Source organism: Silene latifolia, chromosome 5 (genome assembly GCF_048544455.1).
Source record: "Silene latifolia isolate original U9 population chromosome 5, ASM4854445v1, whole genome shotgun sequence".
Taxonomy (NCBI): Eukaryota; Viridiplantae; Streptophyta; class Magnoliopsida; order Caryophyllales; family Caryophyllaceae; genus Silene; species Silene latifolia.
The window spans coordinates 41,437,995-41,460,944 of record NC_133530.1 but is presented as its reverse complement, the minus strand read 5'-3'; the positions used below and the strand labels follow the sequence as shown (position 1 = coordinate 41,460,944).

Genomic DNA, 22,950 nt, shown 5'->3' with positions numbered 1-22,950 from the left:
CATAAAATTTTCATCGATAGGTAATAAACAGAAAAGAAATGGTAGTAGGGTCAATTTAAAGAATAACATCAACCAAAACAAGTTTCATCACTAAGTCTTTCATTCCCTATGTCTCAATTCTTACAATTATACTATCGATACTAATCTATCCTAACTTAAATCTCACACTGTACTTACGTAAACATATACCCCATAGAATCCCTTCGCCTCTCGATCTACTCATTACATCTAAATCACGATTGTGATGACTAAAGATATGAAATTCTATCGCATTTCTTATTACTATCACAAGACTATACTAACAGGGCTTCGGGATCACATAACCGCATATTACTTAGTCATAGTAGTACTATCAACACATAATTCATACAAAATACTTACCGTAGCGTTGTCCTGCAATAATCAATGTATCAATCAATTAACACTTTGGCAACGATATATGAATTTCCGGTTCAACCATAGGCAACTATTCTACCCTTTCTCTCGTATACACTCATGGTTTCCGGTTCAACTGAGAGGACCACTGGTTCGGTGTGAGGGGGCCCCTAACTCAAACCTCACCGTAGTGTGCTCCTAACAGTTCTATCCCGGGTTTCATTTTATTTAGACACATCCTATGTTCATTGGGCTCATTGGTTTAGGCCTGAGGATCGTTTGCTCTGATACCACTTTGTAACACCCCGGTTTATAAAAGAAGTCCTCGTCAAGACATTCTCTAATAAAACGGACTGTTACCATCTCGGCTTCCCGAGGTAGTGAATAACAAATTAAACTCCAAGGCAATTTATATAATATTTTAACTTAATTATTACAAATACTCTTTTCTAGTTGAATTACAAGAACTGACATAAATAAAAGTGAAGTCTTCTAGCTGATGATCTAGTTACTAGGTCGTCTGATCCAGTGTCTCACGCCCATCAAGCTCCCGTCCTATCTCTTAAACCTGTCAAGTCTGCTCCCCATAAAACGGTTCATCACAGGTGTTCACGAATACACAGGGTCAACCGCGAGGTTGAGTAGGGAAAACAATAAAACAATAAAATATGATATGCATGATACTCCGTCACCTCCATCACCATCTCAACTCAATCTCATATCACATATCCCCTTACGCCCGGCCATACCGATCCCCGGCAGACACAACAATCGACCGTCGTCGATATACCACTAAAAACGGTGAGGACACCGGGCGAGTCTGCAGACCCCGCTGGGCCTTATCACAACATCACATCGTATCACGATCTCATCACCACCACACCATCCTCCAACTCCAATGCATATGAAATGCTCAAAAGAAAGTGATGCAATATATATATAAATCAATGAACTGATGAATCATAAAATCATGCCAGTTACCCGATGTTGTGATATCATACTCAATACGATCAAATCAGTCAATCACCTTTCCGAATATAATGATAACGTAATTCAACCACCATGAAACAAGTCAACACAATTCGATCAATAACGATAATAGGACAAGTGTATTTCCCTACCTCAAGATGCCAGCAGTTCCAAATAATCAGTTAAGCAGTCCAGAAAGTAAAGCAATAAATTTGATTATCGATCCTTCACGAATTCGTCACCTAAAACAATTATAATAATTATAATTACTAACTACTTAAATATAGAAATCTCCTAGAATAGAAACTTTCCCGATATAGTAACTTTCCATTTTAATCAGTCCCGACTCAAAGTCCATCTCTAATTATTGAAACGATTCGGGGATTAAATTAAATGATTATTTAAGTAACTCGGAAATTGAATTAAATAATTAATATGTTAATTAAGAGATTTAACGAATTAACAAATACGAAACCCGAATCGAATTTAAACAATTCACACACCCGTCATCTATTATTTAAATAACTCGGAAGTTAAATTGATTAATTAATTAATACGATATATCACGGATTCTAATTATTAAACTTGCGTTGACAAAACCCGTTTCGAAAACTAAATACAACTCGTGCCCCTTCACACCTACGCACGCACCACCACACGCAACCTCACCACCGTGACAACCACCTGCCATGTCCCCCACTTCAACCCAGCCACCAACAACCGCCCCCACTGGGGTCGACTCCCGCCGGCAAGGAGAACCATGGCCGTCTTTTGGCCTGGTTCAAAGCCGAACCTCACCAAACACCCTCTGTTCCAACACGCACCACCACCGCAGACAACGACCATCTCCCTGCCCAACCACCACAGACTTGGTCGCCACCAGCCCATGAACCCAGACAACATGGAGCCACCGTTTCGACCTCCCCCTAGTCCACGGTGGCTCCACCCCAAGTCTAGAGACTTACCCACCTGAACATCCCCTGTTTTGACCCGTTTTTGCCTCCCTTAACGAAACCACCTCCCTCTGCCCCTACAACCACCTACGACCACCCTAACCACCATCACACTATTCTACCCTGACCACCCATTACCACTACCCTGCCAACAACCATCCTTATCCCCTCCCTGAGACACGCAACCCCGACCAAAAACCCGACTCTAAAACGAGAAAAAACAGAGCAGTGATTGACTACTACCTTTACCGCCACTAAAACCACCACCACAGCCGCCTATGACCGTCGACAAATGGCCGTAGCCCTTCCCTGCTGCACTGTCAAGGCCTGCCCTCACTCTTTCTCCCTCGAATTGCGTGAAAGGTTGCTTGTATTGTTCTTGAATTATCGTTCAAATGGGTAGTGATTAGGTATTTGTAGGCTTAATGGTTTATGTTTGTTTTGTCATCATACGATATAGTGGTAGGTATTGTAGGAATGTTAGGTCCAATAGATTAGTGTATAATAATTAATCAAAGTTAGGTCCAATATTTAATTATGATTATGGTCTTATTATTTATTAATTTGGACTGGACAATTCCGTATAAACCCGTGTCAAATAACTTGGATCGATATGACGCGAGTTAAATAAAATAACTTAACATAATTTTCGACTCAACAATTTATCCGACTTAAATAGTAATATAAAATACGGGGTATTACAGTCTTCCCCCCTTAAAATGAACTTCGTCCCCGAAGTTCGATATTAGAAAATAAAACAAATTGAAAATTTAGTGGTATTACATTCCACCCTCCTTAAAAATAAAGTTCGTCCTCGAACGTAAAATTTTCAAAAAAATGAATGAAATGACAACTCAAAATATAAGAAAAGTTTAGAAAGTTTAAAGAACGGTGCTAAGATATGACGATCTCAACACCTGGCCAAGAAAGAACCCTCTCTGATACCAATTGTAACACCCCTGATTTTCGGCTAAATTAAAACTTACTTTTACATACAAAACTGGCCGAAATACAGGGATATTATAATTAATATACAAAGTCTCTATTACAAAATCTCTTTTATACAAATGAAAATAAAATGGAACAAATCTTTTACAAAGTCTTTAATTAAAACTTGACTTGAAAATCCATTTGAACCGCAGCGGAAAGACCTGAAAATAAAATCAGAAGACAAAAAGGAACTACCCCCATGACGAGTAGCCCAAAAGGGAGAAAACACGTCAGCCGGAAAGCTGAGTAACAGATAATACCTCAATATAAGCAGCGTAATTTTGGTCATGGCGTGGAAACACAGACAAGTAAAAATAAAAATAAACAGAGAGAATAATAAAAACACTCCCCTTTACTAATCTCAATCTCAACTAATTACTCCATATTACTCATTACTTCATCTCACTCATCCCTCCGTCTCATAATATAACCAAGTATCGTATTTTCATCGTCGAACCTAAGACCAAGGACAAGGGGTGAGTGAACTGGCGGATAAGACCGCGAAACAATATTTCTATCTCAATATCGATTTCAAACTCAAAGAACTCAGTAACCATGGTCGCACTGGACCGTAAAAATAACTCGGCACAACGGCCCCATAACTCAATACCAGTAACCAATATTCATCTCAATTTCAATATCGATATTGTCAAATATTCCATTAAAGGAACTGCTCAACACTTAGAGTATAATTCTAAGCTACTCACCCACTTGTCGAGGTCAAAGGGTACGACAATTTAAAATACAACACCAAAAACGCTCCAAAATCCAAATTGTGGCCAAATAGTCAACTTCAAAATTACCAACAGAAGGCCATAATCAAAGCTTAAAGATCACATCTCACGGCACTATAACTGTACTATACAGATTTTCTTAACAACCAATTTTGATAGCATTCAAATGCTTAACTCCTTACTACAATCTCACCATTCATAAAAAAAACAAATCTCTTGCTCATATAACAATAATAATCGGCTTCTACTATGAACTAACCCAAACATATCTCGTACCATCTTACTAATATTTTACAAATCTCGTAATCCAACCCATCTTACAAAAGACAATCAATTTAACAATAAGGAATATTATAAGTACTACTATCAGAATATAACAAGTATAACTAGTCAATTACCTTATATAATTATATGCACATAACACAAATTGCACAACAATTAGCTTATAAAGCACGTATAACCCCGAACAATAGTAATAATATTAGGATCGGTAGAATCGTGTTACCTTAAATGTTAACAAATGACTCTCGAATGTGCTCAAAGACTCGATATAAGACCCGTGATCGAAATAAAATCCACCGAAGGCCTTGGAATACTTTGGTAGCCGTGTGCTGGGAAGGTGTTGGTAGAATATCATAATATATTGATAACCAAGATGATAAAGATGATGCAAAGGCCAAAAGAAGGCAAAGATACGTGAATTAGATGTCATGCTTGAGCACTAATTAAATAGATAATTATGGAGATAGAATTAGAAGAAATGGAAGGTTTGGTTATGTGCTTGTTTTGTCATTCATACGGTAATGGTAGGTATTTGTAGGCTTAATTGTTGTGTTGTTCTTATTTTGTCATCATACGATTAGTGGTAGATATTGTAGGAATGTTAGGTCCAATTATTTAATATGATAGGCTTAGTGTACTAATTAATAATCAAGGTTAGGTCATAATATTTAATTATGATTATGGTCTTATTATTTATTAATTTGGACTGGACAATTCCGTATAAACCCGTGTCAAATAACTTGGATCGATATGACGCGAGTTAAATAAAATAACTTAACATAATTTTCGACTCAACAATTTATCCGACTTAAATAGTAATATAAAATACGGGGTATTACAGAACTGGTCGATCGAAAGGATAAATAGTCGATCGAGTACTTATTCATCCTAAAACCACTCGATCGAGAATAAGTGTCTCTCGATCGAGCAAATGGGCTCTCGATCGAATAGAAATAGTTCTCGATCGAGCACTTCTCAGCGCGTAATTCCTGCTTCGCGCACTGAACTTCAAACGGCTGCCATTCCTTCGTTACTTGGACAAATAGGGCGTGGTTGGTGGCGTTGGAAAGCTAAGAGGATAAGCTTTCACCTCCAACTGGAATCACCTTAATAACTGTTGTAGAACTCGAGATATGGCTCTTACAAGCAGGAAATAGCAAATTGAAGCACTCTCTTGGCTCGCCTAACTTCCTTACTCCAATGCGCATCTCAAAATAGCACTTTCCAAGCTCCGACTCAACTCATCCTCCAAATGCATGCTAAAAGGACATGTTTTAGGCTTGATTCCGCATCTCTAAGCTCATTCCTGCAATTAATACAAGAACTTCCAAAGTATGCAATTCGGGGCATATTCGTAGCAAATAACTACTAAAATAGAATAAAAATGCGTGCAAGAATAGACTAAAAAGACTATATAAAATGCACGTATCAGCAGACAACAATCATACATAGTACAATCAGACATCTCAAATTAATTAAACAGGATCTGAGTAGGGAAACCCTACCTTTTCGCAATACAAGCACACACAAGCAATCAATTATGATCCTTCACATATCCATCACCTACATAACATAATTATGTATAATTACCACCTACTCAATCAATAAATCATGCACATAACCTAAACTCATCATAACTTAGGGTTTGCCTGGAATCCATGGAATTATTAAGGGAGTAAGTTTTATTGGGCGATAATTACTGGGGAAATTAATTAGTGGGGTAATGAGTTCCTTTATGATATGTTTGGCATAAGAGTAATGATTAATGAGTAGATCTTTTACTCCCTTAATCATTATCCAGGGGGGGGGGGGGGTAATGTATTACCCCTCCACAAGGGTAATAATTCCAGGAGGTGAATAATTACCCACATACCAAACATGGGAAATACACCTCACATATTACTCCCCTATTCATTCCCCTCCTATTACCCTCAATCCAAGCAAGCCCTTAGTAGGAATATTAGCTTAAAGAACAAACACGACTTTTCCTAATTTTCCAGGTACAAATCTTATCTAACATAGTTTTCTCAAATTCCAAATTTATCGAGGGTTTTCAGACCGATTTCCAAAAACTGACAGAATCAGTCGCATAAAATGTATTGATTCATAAAATGAGTTTAAAGCATTATTTTTAAGTAATTCTAAATCCTATTGTCATCTAGACTCTACAAAGATGATGTATGAAAAAGCCCCAAAACTGAATCGACATATATATTAGGGTTTAAAATCATTTTCCAACACCAAATAAGATTCGAGGATTTTTCAGCGACATGTTCATAAATAAATCACCTAGGACAAACCATAAGGAATGTGACCACGAAATTTGATATGCATAAACTAGACTTCAAATAAACAGGACTATCTTTTCAAACTTTTTGAAGAAGAAGAATTTAAAACAGTATAAACAATTGAATGAAATCGACTTACAAACAGGAAAATCCAATTAGGTTGAAATCGGTGAGAAATCTTCAATCAAATGAAAGGCTCGTCCATCTCTTCTTTCTCTCCCTCTCTTCATGTTTAGAAATAAGTTTTAGAAAAGCTAAAATGATTTTAGAAAAGACTTAACTGTTATAAACAAAAACCCTTGGCCAAAACATAAAATAAACCGTCTAACTCGCTGAACCGGTTTATTCGGTCAAGTGCACTCGACCGAGTAACACACACTCGACTGAGTACTCCAACTAATATACGGAGTATTACATTAATGGTGGAACACCCCTCCTAATCCCCGATATACCTTTGTAAGTCGACATCCTACCCTTTTTCCTCTTTGTTTTATGTTAATCTCGGATTAGAGTTCATTAAGAGAGATTAATTAGTATTTAGTTATATAAAGTGAGTAATTAGTGATTAATAATAAGGGGTTTTATGTTGTATTATAGTATAGAGTGGTTTGTGATAGTTATTACATGATTTATGTAGGATGAGACGGTTTTATGAGATGGATACTTGGTGATTTCGATTTGCTTGAGGATTATGCTAAAAGGTAGGCTATCCTACTCGGTTTGAATACTGTGTGCATGTTTGGATGTCTTTCCTCATTAGTGCATTCATGAGTCGGTTAGTATGTATATGGGATTGAATTCATGAATTTGGTCATATGTTGAGTGTTGTTCTTCTATTTGTCATGCATAGTTATGGTTGTGTTGTGTTGGAGGTCTTTGGTGATGGTACTTGATTATTGAGGAGACGTAAGACGGTTGGAAAACCGTCTTGCGCTCGGGTCGCCCCTTGGAGCTTCCTACTCCACGGGGGATGTGCACATTAATGACTTGATCACGGAGGGACTCGTACGGTTGAGGCACGACGTCTGGCAGGGGATCCGGTTGGCTTACGGACCCGGTACATGATGAGGATTGTCGCTATCTACTTGTTATCTAGTCTGTCAATGGTCATAAATTGGGCCTTTTAGTTGATTTGATTTAACTAAACTAAATGAACTAAATTTAAACCAATATTAGAAATAACAATTAAAACCAATCGTTGGTTGGCGCAGTGGTAGCATGGGGCTGCGTTTGGTAGGGAGGTCTGCGGATCGATCCCCCACAACTGCGATTGGGAAGGGTTTAAATACCGTAATCCTTGGACACGCCTCGAAATCCGGATTAGTCGGCCCAATGTGGTTCGGATTACCGGATGGTTTAGACCAAAAAAAAGAAATAACAATTAAAACTAGCAAGTATGAAAAAGGTTGTGATCAAATAGGGAGAAAGACGCTAGGATGTAGGTTCACCATGATATTACGCAATTCAGCTAAAGGTAATGCCAGTCGGTCTGTAGTGAGAAAGGTAGTGGAAAGGTCGTTCCGGTCCGCTATCCACCCTAGATTCTTCCTAAATAGATTCCGCTCTGATTATGGTAGTCTATTGTTCATAATAGGTCTATTCATTCCAATCTTCCGATCTAGGTCTGAATTTAGCCAGATTAATTAAAGTAGTCACGTGCACTCAACCAAGAAATTACTGTTATATTGCTATAAAATAATTCTTACGTCAAAACCTTCTAAAACTAATTATAGCGTCATTGTTTTACTATCATGGCTCCTCTATTCCTAGCAATTGGGATTTAGCTGCTCATAACTGTAATAAAACTAATAACGATAGATAGAATTAGAATTGACATGATTTAAAGATGAATTAACAGAAATTGCATAAACTAAATATTAATTCTAATAACCTAAACAGTAATTAAGAAAACAAGAAAATGAAATGTTGCAAAAAGGAATTAATACTATGAATTAAATTGCATAGGAAGAGAGTAAGGAATTACAAAAATTAAGAACCGAGAACTAGAAAGGCAAGCGTCGAACAAGAGTCTCCTAATTTTGATGCAAACTGATAATTAAAACTGAATGACTTCCTAAACCTAATTAGGTCTCTCCTTTTTATAAGAGAGATATTTATTCACTAAATAATATAACTAATATCTTTTTTTGATGACGAGGGGGTTGAGTCCCCCGGGCCCATGCATTCCCGCATCACCACATGGACCATGTAAGCCACCCCCTTCGGGGGCTGCAGTGGCCAAGTGATCATCGCCCCAGCTAGTAGTCGAACCTGAGACCTCTCAACTCCTGCATTTCTGCAAGCTTCAAGGTTTAACCCAGCTACCACTGGTAAGATAACTAATATCATAAAGAAATAAGTTTACGCAATAAAATCTTGCGTCAGATCAGAAGACATTGGATCGGGCATATTGAAACTACTCGATCGATTAACTCCAGCAAAAATCCTCTCGATCGAGCATAGAACCTACTCGATCGAGGAACACCATAAACCCTCTTCTTGATCGAACATAGCAGGAGTTCGATCGAGGAATCTTTAGAATGAAAAAGGATCCGATAGAGCAATTAAGTCAGCAACATGCTCGATCGAGTTAGCTACCACTGTATTAGCATATAGGACGTTGATTAGCTTCCAAGACGTTTTCACGCATCCCAAGGCAGAAGTATTCTCGCTCCAATTCCATCCATCTCCTAAATCCAAGCTATAAGGGCAGTTCCAAGCTCAGTTTTGGTCCTTCCGGGTCCATTCCTGCAATTAAAGCCATATAAATGAAAGTAGACTATTCGGGGCATTTCATAGCCTAAAACTACGGGAATCGCATAGAAATGCGTGCAAAATAAGCACAGAGTCTTTATAAATAGCATGCAGCAAACTTTCCCAAACCAAACCTTTACTTGTCCCCAAGCAAACTATATGCAACTAAACTAGAAACTAGTAGAAAGGATTAAAACTCAAAGCTAGCTCAAAATTGTCTACTAAAACCATTTAATTCATGAAAATTAGCAACTATTAGCAATACGTCAAAGCAAACGAATTTATAACTGTTTTAGAAATAGTTGAACCTTCGACCTTGCAAGTCTTTCAAAGATGGACTTTCACGGGTCACTCTCTCTCAATGATGCAAAGGGTAAGCGGATAAATGTGAGAGAGAAAGAAAAGTATGGTCGCTCACCTAGACTACGACCGACATAAACATGCCTGCAATCTAGTATGATAAACAATTCTAGCTACCGTACACATACATTCCGTCTAATCAAGGTCCTATTACATGCCGAGTACTTACAATAGTTTGGAAAAGTGAGGTGATGGGTAAGAAGAGGCAAAACATTTTGGGAATGAGAGGGTATAGGTCAAGCTACTATCCTAACAAAAGCAAATAAACCATACCCAATTCTAATCCAACTCCAAAACTAAACACAATGTCTTTATTTGGCATAAAACTCATTAAACCAAATATAAACAACTCCTCATAAGATAAAATTAGAGCATAGGAGTAAAACCGATATTATTCAAATTCTTTTTCCATTTTTTTTTCCTCTTTTTCTCGGGTTTCTGCTTTTTTTCTCTTCTCTTTTCATTTTTTCGAATTTCTTTTTTTCCAATTCTCCCTTCTCCTTTCATTCATTCTACCGACAACTTTCAATGTGAACCAAAATAGCAATAAGACATACCTCGACCAATAACTATTACACTAGCTTGACTAGGATAGGCTTAAGATTTGGAATGTAGTTAAAGGGGGTCAAAATAGGCTATTTTTGGCTAGTGGAGCTTATGGGTAAAGATGAAATAAAAGGGAATTGCAAGTACTCTCCTACATGTGATACCGGCCCCTAACCCAAATGTATGCAGGCAAAAAGTAATTGAACTTCATAATTATGCATTTGATATTACATGCTATGCAGGGAGTAACTACTCACAAACCTACATGAAACTGGTCATGGATGACACCAGTTTTATAAAGCTCTAATTCCTTAGAATTTATAAGTAGTTTGCCAAAATTTTAAGTTAGTCTATTCGTTCAACTAAATTTCAAAACAAAAATTCGTAAAATGCAAAGATTTCGCTAAAAAGTAGTAACTTATGCAAGGCTTAAGCAAATTGACTATTTACAGTGCAATGTCATCACAGAAAAACTCCATTCCGACTCAACCTAAATGCGAAAATAAACGTGTATTTTTTGGATTTTTCGAAATTTTCTAATTTTTTTGATTTTTTGATTTTTTTTTTAAATGAAAAACAATGCAAGCTAAAATTCAATAAACGTGAATGCAAAATAAATGCAAATGCAGACTCAAAGTGTGCATTACCCTCCCCAACTAAAATGGACAATGCCCTCATTTTCCTCCAGCACACACCAGTAGAATAATAGGGAAAGGGAAACACAAACTCAAATGCATTAAAAATGAAACTAAACTAAAGGAGATAAAAAGAATATAGAGAAATAATACTTACAATGTATAACTTCCCCAAACCAGCCAGCAAACTGGGGAAGTAAGTAGCCAGCAGCTACTCGCCAGCTCCCTTCTCGTCAGCTACCTGAAAGGTAGGGTCCTCCTCCTCCTCCTCACCTTTCCTCCTAGAATGACCTCCAGCATTAAGGTCAGCTCTAATCCTATACTCTCTCTCGGCCGTGTCCTCCTCGCTCTTAGGCTGAGGGTACCCATCCTCCGGGTACCGGGAAAATGAGGGATGTGGCCACCCAACTGGCACCGGACGACCTCTACTCAGATGAAACTGGTAGAGGGGGAATAAGGCTAGGGCGTGATCCCGCTCCATCCTGGCTACCCTTCTACACATATCTAAAAGCAAAGCATCATGATGCCCTTGGTCCATGACCTCAGGCGCCTCAAAAATAGGAGGTGGAATAAAATTAGCTGGTAAAACCGGCTGAGAGGTAGAGGTAGAAGGTGTGGGCGTGGGCGTGGGCGTGGGCGTGGGCGTGGGTATAGGCCTAGCCTGTAGAGGTCTAGACCCCTCTCCAACTTCCCTAACAGCATGAGAAATCCTCTTCCGATTCCTAGAAACGGGAGGAGAGAAGTCAAAGAGGTAAGAAGGTGGAGGTGGTGGTACTCTACCCGTCACGGTAGGTAAAGGTGAAAGTCGGGGTAGAGAAGGTGAAGGTAAGATCAAGGAAGCGGAAGTGTCAATCTTCCACGTCTTATGGTCAGAAGCAAGCTAGTTCATTGAAAACATAACAGAAATGTCATCCTTATCATAATACTTCAGACCACGGGGAAAATTAGGGAAAAGGCGGTGGGCAATGCGAATCACTAGTCCACCAGACGCTATCGTACCCGCTACTTTTGACCCGTCACTGTTAAAAGGCTGAGCTGTCAAATATGCAATGTTGAAAATAAATGAGGTACCACCATCAATGTTTAAGTACCCAGCTAAGATGGACACTCAGTATTGTTAACAATGTTAGGCTCATGACGAGCAAAAATGCTTTCTCCAAGTAGACAGAGAAAGTAGTGGGCAGGGGGTAAATGGACGTGGGCACTACGACGCTGACCATAGGGAATGTGTGAAAGTGTAGCCCAAATCTGATGCATGAGCTTCCTAGGAGGCTCAAGGCAACCATCACTAACCAGACCCAAACGTTTCCCGAACTCAGCTAAAGTCCAGGAATAAGTTGTGTTAAATAGTCGGAAAGTGATACAAGTTCTCCCATGGTCAGTCGCATAGGCCGCATGACTAAATTAAAAAGAGCTAAAAAACTCTAAAGTAAGTGCCCTATAGGTGAACTCCTTCATAATGGATAATCGCGACATCCCCGTCCTATTGAGCAGGTCAACAATAGGTTCTAAAATTCCTAGAGTCTTTAGGGCAGGGCGACTCAAAAAACAGGTCGAGGTCAGACATTCCATTAAATTCATAAAACGAGTACGGTGGGATAAGGACAAAAAATTTACCTCCGAAAACTCGAGTACAGATTCTGTAGAAGTGTCAGCTGCATTCTTAGCAGGCGCCCGTAATGCAGCAGCAAGAGAACTCGTGCCCGCCCCAAGTTGTGAACCGGATGCAGTATCATTGACAGTGGCAGCAGTGGCGGTAGTCGACATAGCAGGGGTCGACAATGGCATAATAACAGTAGGCGTGGTGATAGTAGAGACCACGACCAGAGAGGACGTTGAATTCAACACAGACGGCATCGACTTGAGCTTTTCGAGTCCGGTTTCCTTATCACGCTCCATCGCTATAATGAAATTCAAGTTCCATCTAACAATCTAGCAATAAAATTGAATTTCCCCAAACCAATTTCACAACCCTAATTCGTATAAAATAAGGGGAAAATTGCAATTAAACATTAACGAAGGAGGAAGGAACTTACTTAGTAGATTATCCAACAAAAAGGACAATTAAAACCAAAGAAAACTTCAAATAATTGAATTACTTCGATTTTCGCAACCATAGCTTCGAATATATTTGGGTGATTAAATTGGCAAATTTGGGGAAGAATTTGAGAGTTTTGGTCGAGGGTTCAATTAGGTCGAAAAAAATTGGGGAAGAAATAAGGTAAAGCAAATTAAAATAGAGTAAGGGAAGAAGAAGACTCCATCGTCTGATATGCGCCAGAACAGCTCGATCGAGTAAACTGCAGTTACTCGATCGAGAATAATCTTCCTCAATTTCCTCGGTCGAGTGGTTAAAACCGCTTGATCGAGATTTCCTCAAGTACTCTTGCTCGATCGAGTGTTTGGAACAACTCGATCGAGAACTTCCATTTGGGCATTTGCTCGATCGAGCACATAAAGTGATCGATCGAAGACTTCTTCCATAACAAGCTTCCCAAGGATTCGTAATTCTCCAAAGACCTGCAATATATGCAATAATACTTCCCGCAAGATACCTAAAACAAAAATACGCAGTCTATATTCGCCCTAAGCTAAATAAATCTATCTAAGCCAATACTAGAGTCTAAAGCTAATAACTAATTAGATGTCTAGCGAAAATTCACATTACAAAATGTTTACAAATGGGATAGCGTCCCGAATCATCCTTTAAAGCAATTAAATAGCTCAAAGCTAGACTTCTGGCTCGACGAGTTCCCTTCAGCATTAGTGACCTCCGTCTTCAATTTCCAAACAACTGAGCCATCGGAAGGGGAATAACACATCTCATACTCCGCAACCTTCCTCTTTTCTTTAGGAGGCTTCTTCTTTTCATGCCCCCCATGATCTTTAATGCCATCAGTGCTAGGCTCCATTTGTAATGCACCAAGTCCGGCAACGGGATTTCCACTATCCATTCCGTCAAGTCCTGTAGAAGCAAAACAGCAAAATGGTCCTCCAATTCTCTCCCAGACTGGGGCGGAGGTGTCAAAACAGCAGTATATGACTAAATACTAGTACTAGAGAGATCCTCGTCGGGGTCTATAGAGGGAATAGCGTTGCAGGGCATGACTTGCATAGGCGCCCTGCGAACACTGGACTGGGTGAATGTCAAATCCTCCCCACCCACCTGAAAGGTCAAAGTCTTAGCCCAGACATCAATTATTGCATGAGCAGTATGCAAAATTGGTCTTCCAAAAATAATGGGAGTGTATGAGTCCTCAGGTATATCTAAGACTACAAAATCAACGGGAATAAAGAATTTCCTGATCCTAACACGGATGTCCTCTAAGACACCTAATGGCCATGATAATAAGCGATCGACCATCTGTACGGTCATGTTTGTGCATTGAATTTTGTCAAATCAAGTCTCTTTGCAAAAGATACAGGTAAGACGCTTACGTTAGCTCCTAAATCGCAAAGCGCATTATCAATCAAGTAAGTCCCAATATGACAGGAAATTGAAAAACTACCCGGGTCAGCTAATTTCGGTGGAGTTTTATTCTAAAGAAGTGCGGAGCACTCCTCAGTCAATGCCACCGTTTCAAATTCATCTACATTCCTCTTACGTAAAAGAATTCCTTTCATAAATTTTGAGTAAGAGGGTACCTGGGTGAGTAACTCGGAAACGACACGTTAACTTTAAGACTTCACAGAAGGTCGGCAAATCTGTCAAATTTTTGTTCCGTCTTTGTCCTCCGTAGTCTCCATGGAAATGAAACTTGGGGCTTATAGGAATTATCTTCATTCATTGATTTATCATCCAAATTAGATTTAGATGACAAATCATCATTCTTAGTATTAATGTTACTCGATCGAGCAACGTCACTTCTCGATCGAGAGGTTTTCTCAGAATTATTGCTCGATCGAGCAGTTTGGGCTGCTCGATCGAGGAGCTTGTCTTCCTCAGTGATCGTTTGGGCATTATTATCCCTTCGATCGGGTATTTTTTCATTAACCTTGCTCGATCGACCATTAGAAACGGGTCGATCGAGTACACCACGTGAATCAGTCACTCTTTCGTCAAAAGACGCATTTGTTGGAGTCGCCACCAATTTTTATGGGAAATTGGAACCGTTCGAATACCTCGTGTCATGTCAAGACACAAAGTAAAGACATGAACACTAAGCAATCGTTACCCTTAGCATTCTATGTCTAGAATGACTCTCGTGGATGCCAATGAACACGGATGTTCACAGAGATATGGAGTAAGGGGTGAGGGTACGTATTAGGAAGCTCTTTTGATCGAACACCTAATCCCGCCCGCCTCGATAGCGGCCTCTACTAATGATTAGGGACATCATCTATACTCGATATATCGTCGATTATATGCATGCAATGCAACATCCAAGTTTTAATCCTAGTATGTGAAGATTAGACTAAGTCGGTTGACACATAATTTAGCATACAATTGGGTCAAAGTAGGATTTAATGCTCAATTACATGTGAAAACATATAATGGATACGAAATACAATGATAAATACAATAAACAAAATTACAATAATGAAAATTACAATAATAACATCGGGTTTCATCGATTTATGTCGAAAATACCTTTAAAATGGATAATTTGAGAAAAAGAATAAAAGAAAGAATTAACGAACGAATCAGTAGGTGATAATACGATTAATAGTCAATTATACGTAAGCTAATTAAACTAGATCAAGCGACAACGGAGTTCAGAGACAGAACTCAACCTGGAACAGGCGCAGCAGAGACTGCGCCCTTTGGAAGAGGCGCAGCAGTTGCTGCGTCTGTTCCAAGGGTGAATTCTGGCTGTGAAGCCGGAACTGCAAATCGTTAATGTAAATTGGTGATTTTAAGGGTTGATTAATATATATTTACTCGGATGAAAATGATAAACAGGTTATTTACATGTGATTAATGGTCATGAAAGCAATAAAACATGGATGAGACGGATGCAAACGGATTATTACATGAATGAACGATCGATTAGTGACATTGGTGAACAAAATAGGGTAAACAAGACGAATTAACGACAAATTAATGACGAATACGACAAAATACAGATGAAAATATATCAAAGATCGAATTCCAGAAACTTGATATGAACGAATCAAATTCCTACAACCCGTATTGATTTTAATGACGAAAACCCGCGAATATGAGATTATAAGGGATTTAAGTCGGATTTAATGATGAATGAATGATAAATAACATACATGGAATTATTAGACTGTTGTATCGAAGAATTAGAGAAAACAAACGAAACAAAACAAAGCTTGACGAATTACAGAGGACGAAGGAAGAACAAAGGAAGCAGGAACTGTGGCAGCCTCACGAAGAGGCGCAGCAGGAACTGTGCTCCTTCGAAGAGGCGCAACAGCAACTGCGCTCCTTCGAAGAGGCGCAGCAGTTGTTGCGTCCTTTCTCGACGGTTTGTCTTCTGGAAATCCGTAAAAAAGAGGTTTTAAAGCACGGTTTTAGAAATCGGTTTTAACAAGGTGTTTTCGACATAAACCTTACATTAATGATACAAAAAGGTAAACAACAATAAAAAAAGGAGAGATTTACACCCTCAGACTTACATGTTTGACGAAACGAGAAGAACTAAGTTTACGATTAGTGATGCTCGACTCGAATGTAGACGAAAGTGCCCTCGTAAGAGGAAGAACGATTAGATTAATTAAGTTGATTGATTGTGGAGTTGGTCAAATTGGTCGGTCATGCAAAACGAGGCTGGTACTCAGAAGGATCCGAGCTTACGTGGTCGAATGTTCAAGCACATAGACGCCAAAAAGTAAGAACAAAGGTCTAGAATGCAAAGGGAGAAGAGAAGGGCGGACACTCGCGTGAGAAATATGAGGAGCGAAGGCTCCTATTTATACTAATAACGTGAAGGAATTAGGGTTTCAGAGAGACTTTGGAAGTGAATCTCGGAAAGATATGAAAAAGATACGAGAAATACGCAGAAAAAGACCTGGGAAGAGGCACAGCAGTCACTGCGTCTCTTGGAAGAGGCGCGGCACTGCGCGTCTGCGTTCCCAGTGGTTTCCTCCTGCGGAAGAAAGATTTCCGTGTTTGAGTTATGGAAGGACGGAATAATTTGGTTTTTCTTAATATTTTGTATGAATATTACGGGAAATTGTTTACCAAAGAATAAAAGATTGTGAAATAATTATAAAATATGGAATAGAAATATCCGGAACATTCCAGAACATTCTGACTCGGGATTTAACGGTTATCAGAAAATGGAGACGGTTTTAGGCCAGGACTCCAAATGTACTCTAATTACTGTCAAAACGACCGTATCGGCACGTAGATGACAACTAAGAGGTAGACATTAGTGTTTGAGCAATCACTTGATGATAAACTTACGAACTGTCACAAATCGTTCCGCGTACCAAACATGCGGCCCAATCATCACCGGGTGGTTTGCGAGTGGTGCAGAAATGAGGTATCTCTGAGCCCCCACTTTGGCGAGGCTTGGACAAGGCGAAAGTCAAAGTATAGCCATCAGGTCAATCGAAGATTACAACCGACGACTATGGCGACGCGAGGCGGCTCAAGGGGTCTGAACCAAGGACCTGTCATCGGGAACATTTTAGAGTCTATCGACTATCGGGGAGGGTCGCTTAAAGTCCATTAGACTCCGTAAGGAGGCTTGCCAGCCATAAGAAGAGATCATACCTGAGACTTCTGGACGAAACGGGACTGAAGGCGCTTCGGCAAAACTCTTTGGGGTCTGAATATAACTTGGTGTCTGAAAATACGAAGGCTTATTCCTGAAGAGGGGGCATCTGAATGATATGAGGAAAGACAGCAGGACACAGTCTGGAACTGCTGGGAGAAATTTGCTTGTGTTCAGCTTCAAACAAACTTCGGGAGAATTCGGGGTCGATGTTGATCTGCATGTCTCGAGAGGGAAAGTCTATCCGCTTACTCTCGTTGGGGAACATTATCGGGAACTAATCTCCATGTCTCGAGAGGGAAAAGTCTATCCACTTACTCTCGTTGGAAATATAATGAAGGCGTGTCGAAACACCTGTGAAGGAATATCTGCTCGTTGTGACAAGCAAGGTCTTGGAAGCGATAAATGACGTATGATAGTCTGCTGTTGGCTTAGAAATACGGGTCTGAACGAAAGATGAATCGTCAAACGGACCAAAAAGATAAAATAACATTGGGGAAGAGGCGCACCAAAGATGGGCCCCCAAATAACGAACTTATAACGAAATTTTGAAAACTCGTATGGAGGGAACACCAGGAAGAGGCGCAGCAAGAGCTGCGTCTCTTGGAATAGGCGCAACGCCTGCTGCGTCTGTTCCCAAGGGTGTATTTTCTGCGTAAAAACGCGATAAACAGAGGGATTATAATTCATTTACTCGAAACATAAATCACACAATACTCTCTCAAATCTCAACTATTTCCGCCAAGGTTTGATCCAAAAGCTTGCATTAATCATGACTAATCGAGTATGTGTCTCATTCTTGCATTAATCTTCTATATTTGCTCAATTTGGATCGAAAAAATTAGGGTTTTCAACCCAATTAATTCGAAAATTTGGGGCTTTTCCCCCCAAATGCATTTGCCTCGTAAAATTGACAATAGAAATGGATAATTGGTAGTATAAGGAACATAACCATGTATTTGTTTCGAATTTTCGTTGAGTTTTGAGCATTTGAGTGAAATTGAGACGGTTTCACAACTAGACCGTAAATTGCTTCGAAAATAGCCTTAGGATTGCCCATTTGCGATGAAACTTGATATTTGGGGATCCTTGGATGATGGGTAAACTTCCTACCATCTCGTAATTTTGGTTTGTGATGGCTTTTTCAGGACACTTTTCTAGGGCATAATCGTCGTTATAACGAAATGCTGCTGAAATTTTGACTCGAACCCGGAACTAGGCTTCAAATTAGGCTTGACTTGACCTTAATTACCACATGAGTGATCGGGTTTATGAGAATATGGCCAAAGATGGCGAGAAAGGAGCGATTTCAGGGCTTCCGAAGGCTCAAAAATCCCTTAACCAAGGCTCGCCGTCACGGGACGCGGCCTAAATTTACTTTAATATTGCAGGTGATGAGGCTCCTTCTTCTGGGAGGGCTCCCATGGAGATAGACGCTTCTGTTGCCGAGGAGGCTTTGGAGCAGGCTTTCACCGCCACGGTGATGGCTGCTGGGGACGAGGTCCACGAGGAGGAGGCTGTTGAGGAGGAGGAGGCCCCGAGACGGGCCAACGTCGGACGAGGTGGTCGTCAGCTGAGGGGAGCGCCCGCGTGGGCTGAGACCAGGGAGAGTAGGCACTTGCTTTGGGCTACAGAGGGTCACCTTGTAGATACCTCATTTCTGCACCTCTCGCAAACCACCCGGTGATGATTGGTCCGCATGTTTGGTACTGATGGAAAAGTAGATCTATATACTCAACATATTCATATATGTTTTATTTTAATTTGTCATAAAATTAAATGGTGGATCTTATGCATGCAAACTAATAAACAATTTAAAGAAGAATTCATCATCTTACATAGGATGTTTCGGTTTTATGGGCACAAGTGAGTTCACCTACTCACTTGTTCTTGAGCTTTCCTTATGGATGAACAAGATTCAAGTATAGAATCCCTCTCAAAAGCATATACCCAAGGAATCTCTTAATAACTTATATATTTATGATCTAGTAATGATATAAGTTTTTACTATAAAATTGACACAAATATATTGTATTTTTACTCTTGAAAATTTCGGTCAAGAGGTGGAATTTTGTGAGATTTTATTTCTCTAGAATTTTACAAATTGTAGAGAGTTTCTAATTTTCTTACTCTAGAAAATATTTATCCAAAAATGATGAATGAATGTTGAAAAGAAAAACTCTCTTTTCTTTTCTCATATGGTTGGCTGAAAAAGGCCTTGGGTAGTATGCCCAATGCTTTTTATTTTTTCTCTTCTCAAAAGCTTAGGTTTGCATGGCTACTTGTTAGCTTCCATCATTGTGTTTTCCACTTAACAATTAACACAATTTTATTCCACTAACTCCCTCCATAATTTCGGTACATTCAATATAAAATGGATGGTCCATTTTATTTTGTCATTTGTCAATTGTAACATATGTGACATGTTACTTGACATATGAAATTGTAATGTATTTTTAACATATTAAAAATCAACATACTCATAAAATTTGTCATATACAAAATCGACTAGTAATTCGTAATTACTTGTACCAAAATGGTTTCCAAATTATAAACTACAACATTCTGTATTTATAATAATTTATTCATTCCGTTTCAATTGTTTCTGTAAACAATGATTTCATCTAAGTAATAAAACAATTCGATTACTTAGACCGTGTCTCATTTAATCATATTTACAATAAGATACGTAAATTATACTCACAAAATCATCCGTCAATTTTAAGCAATTTAATTAACTCGTATCGGTATACGATTAATTAAATAATCAATTAAGAGTATTTCCCTATAGGTATGACCTAAGGGGATCAACTAATCACCACCGTCGCACGACAGTAATGTAAAACTCTAGTCAGCCAATCATTACCGATATGTGTGGACCGAGTTGGTGTAAAATATTACATCCCACATGTATTCTTAGAATGAGATTTAATAATGATATTTAAATCATGTGATCGCACTATTGTTGAGGACACATTTCCCAACAATCTCCCACTTGTCCTCGACAAGTGTGCGTCACCAATTCTCTTGTCCTATTACTATCTCTCACTCAATGCAAGGTGTCTTTCAGGTCGTACTTGCAAGTGATCATATCGAGAGTGGTTTCCTCGATCGGAGAATAAGCGATTGACCGGATTTATCTATCATAGATACCTTCGAGCGTGGCCACGCATTTCGATTCATTACTCCTCGAGTGGCCCCGAGATATTGTTTTAACCCTGACAAGGGGATGGACAATTCCTATCGCACTCATTCCCTTCGACTAGCCACAGCCATCATAACCCAAAATATGCCCATTTGACCCCATTTACGAAGGTCGTAGTAACACAAATCAAAGTTAATCTGAAACTGTGCCATCTTAGGTGAATAGTCTTTAGTCCAAAGAATCGAATCATTAGAATACTATAGTAGCTCTCGCCACGACCAGGCTATATAAATTGCCAGAACTCTATAAGCGGTCATAAGGCCCGACAAAATGTTCCTAACAGTCTGCCTATGTGATCGACTAGTCATCCCACATGACTCTATGGCACTTGAACTTGCCATCAATCGCATCACACTCTAGTCACTTCGAGACGTCACCTCATACAAGTGACTATGGGCTAATACTATGTTAATCCGGGTTCACTTTAACGGGGTTCAACGTTGTCTCTACAACCCGTTTGGATGTAACAAAGTATAATAAAAGAGTTTTAAAGTAAAACTCGAACGACAAATGCGATTATCACATATAAATAGTCAATGCCTGATTACTATTTCATCTTCTATAATCTAATTTGATCTTGTACGTAGTTGTTCATTTCAATTCAATTGAAATGACATGACTCATCATGTTTAGCCTTTGAGAAGGCTTTGGTTAGTAGGTTTTATCAATTTCTTGTACCTTACTCAACCTTACTACATACTTGTTTTCCTTTATAATGTATACATTTGCATTACAAAACTCTCTGAGTACGTGTCGAGATCCAATCAAGACATAGGCCTTCTATCCTTAGAATAGCTCCCACTGTTTTCACAGTGTGCGGGACTCATCCTTCTTGCACATCTCATGATTGCAAGTGTACTCAATTTCCGTTATAAATATCTCTCATTGTTCTTTATTGCCTAGAACGATTCCAGAAAATCTACTTCTTAATTAACATTGCCACAATGGTATCTTAACCATCCTAATGTGTTTTGATTATGGTTTTGTCGGAAACCATGCGCAATCTCAATTGTCAATTGTCACTTGTGTAATACCCTTACACAAAATTGCATCATAAACACTTTGCATCATAGCCTTAATGCTTCTGCAGGCACTTAAGGGTAATCTTTTATGGCTTACTTGGCAAAGATTACTTAATATTCGATTTTGAAAACAATTCATCATACTCAAAGTATATGAAGTGTTATACATCATTTCTTTTTAATTGATTCGGCAGCGGAAGCAAATGAAATCAATCAAATATGTTCAATTTAATTGAACTAGTCATGAATCTTATCAACATAAGACTTCTTACTGACGCTAATATCATGTGGATTTATCTTCATAAATCCGGATATTCAAGATGTATTATAATACTCCAAAAGTCTTAAATCAATCTCAATGATCAATATGTCATCCACATATCGGACTAATTAAAAATTCCGTAACTCCCACTAAACTCCATGTATAAACACAACTTCTCGACTTATTGACAAATGTTTTATCACATGATCAAAATTTTGATTCCAACTCATTGATGTCCTACTTAAGATCCTCTCTTAAGTTTCACATTATCTTAGGATTGCAAGAATCTATAAAACTCATGACATGTATTGAATACATTCCTTCTATTGAAGAAGTGGGTTTTAGATTCACTTGCTGTATGCATATCCTCATAATGCAACACAATCCCTAAGAAGATCCAAATAGACTTAATCATTTCAATTAGTGCAAAACCCTTTGCAACCAATCTTGTTTTGAAATATCTCTTTATTAGTGCAAAACCTTTTGTCACTAATCAAGCGCTTTTGTTTCGGATTTTCATGGCTCTAAGCCTTGTATTGAGTTGTGACTTAAACACTCTTATGTAAGTCATATGTTCATTACTTTCTAGAAGTAATCAACTTGAATCAAACAATTTCTTTTGTAAGTTATAAGCTCTTTACTTTCTTAAAAGTAGCATGAATTCATCATTTTTAACAAGTGACGAATTTAACCTCCTAGGTTTTGAAGAAACAATGTCTTACACAAAACGTCTCATGTAGCCAAGAAAGACCAGTTCCTTGCGACATAACATTCTCTGTGGCTCTTGAATAATTTCTCCCACTCTGTCTTCTAGAAATAAACTTGTATTTTAGAAAGACAGCTTCATGAGCCGCAAACCCGTCGTGCTCGTGATAATTGAAAAGGG

The 22,950-nt window shown here is 38.9% G+C and overlaps 1 long non-coding RNA gene across 1 annotated transcript; it reads right to left on the bottom strand.

Moving 5' to 3' along the window:
* Positions 1-779: 779 nt before the first annotated feature.
* LOC141657324 (uncharacterized) lies at positions 780-4,518 on the bottom strand. Its single transcript, XR_012548722.1, has 3 exons — positions 2,541-4,518; positions 1,497-1,586; positions 780-952 (listed from the first exon to the last, which is right to left on the bottom strand). It is a non-coding gene; the product is annotated as an uncharacterized LOC141657324 (long non-coding RNA).
* Between the last annotated feature and the right edge of the window lie 18,432 nt (positions 4,519-22,950).